This window comes from Mastomys coucha, unplaced genomic scaffold (genome assembly GCF_008632895.1).
Source record: "Mastomys coucha isolate ucsf_1 unplaced genomic scaffold, UCSF_Mcou_1 pScaffold25, whole genome shotgun sequence".
NCBI lineage: Eukaryota > Metazoa > Chordata > Mammalia > Rodentia > Muridae > Mastomys > Mastomys coucha.
The window spans coordinates 223,604-228,395 of NW_022196908.1; the positions used below are offsets into that span (position 1 = coordinate 223,604).

The 4,792-nt window shown below is 38.8% G+C and overlaps 1 protein-coding gene across 3 annotated transcripts in view; it reads left to right on the forward strand.

The window, feature by feature from the left end:
- Tmlhe (trimethyllysine hydroxylase, epsilon) overlaps nucleotides 1–4,792 on the forward strand; it is an 86,170-nt gene that overhangs the window by 6,259 nt on the left and 75,119 nt on the right. The window contains exon 1 of one of the 3 annotated variants that reach the window (XM_031346465.1): nucleotides 2,933–2,978. The exons of the other annotated variants lie outside the window; for them this stretch is intronic. The gene's annotated coding sequence lies outside the window, so the exon portion shown is untranslated. Of the gene's footprint in view, nucleotides 1–2,932; nucleotides 2,979–4,792 lie in introns of those variants that run through there. 3 annotated transcript variants of the gene reach the window in all.

Here is a 4,792-nt window from a genome sequence, read left to right on the forward strand (position 1 = left end):
TAGGGAGTGGAATGTGATGGTTTGTATATATTTGGCCCAGGGAGTGGCACTATTAGAGGGTGTGGCCTCATTGGAGCTGATGTGGCCTTATTGGAGTAGGTGTGTCTCTGAGCTTTTGAACCTCTAAGTCAGCCCCAATTAAATGTTGTTCTTTATAAGACATGGTGTCTATTCACAGTCAGTAAAACTCTGACTAACACAAAATATAATCCCATGAAAATACCAATGACCTTTTTTTTCATGGAAGTAAAAGAAATATATTAAAATTCAAATAGACCTATCTATGAATTATGAAAAATACTGAGCAAACATAATAACCCTCTAGGAATCATAATATTTAATTTCAAAATACACTAAAAGCTATAGTATCAAAAATAACATTGTATTCTTATTAAAACAAGTAAGCAAACCAATGGAATGGAAGGAATAAGAAATAAATTTAAACAGCTCTAGTTATCTGTTTCTTGATAAAGATTCTAAAAATATATTTTTAAAAGAGAGAGCCTGTTCAATCAGTTTTACTGGAAAAAAATGGATCTATACATATAGAAGAATAAAACTGTTTCTGTAGCTCTTACCTTGTACAAAATCAACTCAAATCAGACCAAAGACCTTAACATAAGATGCAAACCTCTGAAACTGCTAGTGGAAAGCTTAACATTAGTCACAATAACTTTCTTAATGCACCTCTGAAAACCCAGAAAATAACAAAAAGATTTGATAAGTGATATTACATGGAATTAGAGAGCTTCTGTGCAGCAGAGGAAAAAAATGAACAGAATAAAGACACATTTTATAACACAGGACAAAAATCCATAGATTAAATCCACAGTGTAGGAAGAACCACAAAAACTTCCAAATAGATTAATAATTAAAATAATAAATGGACAAATAAACTGAGCAGACAATTTTTAAACAATAAATAATTGTTAATGAAAAAAATTGAACATTTTTAGCCATCAGGGAAATGTAAATTCAAAGTACATTGAAATTCTATCTTACTCTTGTCAGAATGGCTATTATTACAAAACAAACAGTGCTCAGCATGGTGGCACATACTTTTAATCTCAGCATTTGGGAGGCAAAGGCAGGTGAACCTCTGTGAATTCAAGTCAAGTATACATAGAGAGTTCTAGAACAGCCAGGGCTACATAAGACCCTGTCTCAAGAGAAAGGGAAAGGGAGAAAGGGAGAAGGGGGAAATGAAAAAGGAAAAAAAGGGAAAGGGAGAAAAGGAAGAAGGGAGACAGGGAGTGGGAGGGTGGTAAAGGAAGAGGAGAGAGGGAAAGGGGAAAGGAGAAAGATTATAAGAACAAGAATGAATGATGAAGGATTCTTTGTTAATGATATGCATGTATTGGTCTGCCTTACATTGTGTAGTTGAGCTTCATTGTTGGAACTCCATTGAGAGAAACACACCAAAAAACTTCAGGTGGTGTGTTATAGTTTCTTGTTGGGCAGATTGACACAGTGATGTCAGCTGAGACAGATGTACATGTTGAGGCAAGACATGTGCTGAGACAAGACTCATAGAGGACATGTGATGTTTAGAGGGAGTATGAAAAGGACTCAACAGACAGTGATGGAGTGTGAGCTTGGCTTGTTTATGGAAGCATCCATAGCTGATCACTTTGATGAGAGAGGCAACAGCCAAGAGTTCCTGTTGGCCCAGGGCCCTCCTACTGACTTGTGTTGAGGCTGAGGCCTGACTGTCTTACTACATAGTGTTCCCATCCCCCACTCCACCACACTCCACCGCACGCCTCCCCACCCCATCAGACCTCTCCACTCCCTGAGGCCTTAAGTCTCTCCAGGGTTAAGTCTGTCTTCTCTCACTAAGGCCAGACCAGGCAGTCCTCTGCTGTATATGTTGGGGGCCTTGGACTAGCTAGTGTATGCTGCCTAGTTGGTGTTTCAGTGTCTGAGAGATCTCAGGGGTCTATTAGTTGAGACCGCTGGTCTTCCTATGTGGCTGCCCTCCTTGTCAACTTCTTCCATCCTTTCCCTAATTCAACCACAGGAGTCCCAGACTTCAGTCCATTGGTTGGGTGTAAGTATCTGCATTTGTCTCAGTCAGCTGCTTGTAGGGCCCCTCAGAGGACAGCCATGCTAGGTAGGTTTCCATCTATAAGCATACCACAGTATCAGTAATAGTATCAGAACTTGGAGCTTCCCCTTGAGATGGGTCCCAAGTTGGGTCAGTCACTGGACCTCCTTTCCCACAGTTTCTTCTCAATTTTTGTCCCTGAAGTCCTTTTAGACAGGACCAATGCTGGGTCACAGTTTTTGACTGTGGGATGGCAACCCTATCCTCTCTTTCTACTGGAGGTGGACTCTACAAGTTCCCTCTCTCCACTGATGGGTATTTGATCTAGGATCCTTCCATTTGAGTTCTGAGAGTCTCTCACCTCCCAGATCTCTGGGACATTCTCGAGGGTACCCCCACCTCCTACCTCCCAAGGTTGCATATTTCCATTCATTCTGCTGGCCCTCAGGACTTCAGTCCTGCCCCTCCCAATGCCTGATCATGTTTCCATTTTCCCCTCCTCCTCCCCTCTCTCACCCAGATCCATCCCTCCCTATGCCTCCCATGATTGCTTTCTTCTCCCTCTGAAGTGGGATTGAAGCATCCTCACTTGGGTCCTGCAGCTTGTTAGCTTTCTGTGGATTAGAGTTCTGTGGATTGTATCCTGGGTATTCTGTACTTCTTTGGCTAATATCCTCTTATTAGTGAGTACATACCATGCATATCCTTTTGGGTCTGAGTTACCTCACTCAGGATGACATTTTCTAGTTCCATCCATTTGCCTGCAAAACTCATGATGCCCTCTTAATAGCTGATTAGTATTCCATTCTGTAAATGAACGACATTTTCAGTATCCATTCTTCTGTTGCAGGACATCTTGGTTGTTTCCAGCTTCTGGCTATCACAAACAAGGCTGCTATGAACATAGTGGAACATGTGCCCCTGTGGCAAGGTGGGGCATCTTTTCGGGATATGCCAAAGAGTGGTTATAGTTAAGTCTTCTGGTAGATCAATTTCAATTTTTCTGAGGAACCTCCAGATTGATTTCCAGAGTGGTTGTACTAGTTTGCAATTCCACCAGCAATGGAGGAGTGTTGCTCTTAATCCACATCCTCACCAACATGTGCTGTCACGAGGTTTTGATCTTAGCCATTCTGATTGGTGTAAGGTGGAATCTCAGGGTCATTTTGATTTGCAGTTCCCTGATCACTAAGGAGTTTGAACATTTCTTTAAGTGTTTATTGCCCATTTGAGAATCCTCTGTTGTGAATTCTCTGTTTATCTCTATACTTCATTTTTTGATTTTTGGTTTTTTGGACATTAGCTTCTTGAGTTCTTTTTATATTTTGGATATTAGCCCTCTATCAGATGTGGGGTTAGTGAAGATTTTTTTTCCCAATCTGTAGGTTGCCTATTTGTGCTATTGATGATGTCCTTTGCCTTACAGAAGCTTTCCAGTTTCATGAGGTCCCATTTATCATTTTTTTTATTAATCATTCTATTCACTTACATCTCGAATGATATCCTACTTCCCGGTTACCCCTCCACAAACCCCCATCCCATATTTGCTCTCTCCTCCTTATCCTTTGCCTCTATGAGGGTGCTCCCCAACTTACCCACCGTCTGCTGCCCCAATGCTCCAGTACTTCCCTACACTAGGGCATCAAACCTCCACAGGACCAACAGCCTCCCCTCACATTGATGTGAGACAGGGCCATTCTCTGCTACATATGTATCTGGAGCCATGGATCCCTCCCTGTACACTCCTTGAGAGGAAATAGAGAAAATACTTTAGAATAGGTACTGAAAAATAAGTCATAAAAGCCCACTCAGTCAAGTTAAAAGCTAAAATACAATTGTTAATTAAAATGTATAACTGAAAATTTAGAAAAACCAAAATATGAAATAAAACAAAATAATATGTCATCAGTCAATATTTCTTCTTTGGTAGAACTTGACTCTGCCTCCTGAGTGGATAAAGGCATATATCACCCCACCCAGCCTTGTAATAAGAATTTTAAAGAAAATTTTAGGACCAAGCATAAATACTAAAACTCAGAAAGGAAATATATTAAGTTAAAGCTTACTTAGATCACTTTAATTGCATACTGGACAGAAACTAAGTGGACCTAATAAATAGAAACTATTGAAATTGAATAATAGAAAAAACATTATAAAAAAAGTTCAAGAAAATATAATATAAAAAAATATTAAGTCTTGAAAAACCAAAAAAAAAAAAATATTAAAACCAAACAAAAATTCTAATTCAGATTTAGAGTCCCAGAAAGAAAAGAAAAATATCCACAAAGAAAACTGCAGACTCCCTTTGGATTCTCTAGTAAATTCTGCTAAACATTGATTAAGAGCACTGGCTACCCTTTCAGAAGACCCACATGGCAGCTCACAAACATCTACTTCAGATCTGTAGGATCTGATGCCCTCTTTGGGCCTCTGTGGGTACTGCATACATGTGAAACACAAAAATACATACAGGTAAAATACCAGTACATATTCAATAAAAATAAACAAAATCTCAAAAAAAAAAAACCTAAGGATGAAACATCACCAGTATTTTGCATGAGTTTTTAATATAACTAGAGAGATAACACTTAATAATTTATTTTGTGAAATCAAACAAAAATTTGATAAAGTGCCTGGTAATACCTTACATATCTCCCATGGTAGTATACATACATACATACAGCTAGAACATTCATGCACATAAAATAAATAAGTAAATCTAAAATAGAATATATATATATATAT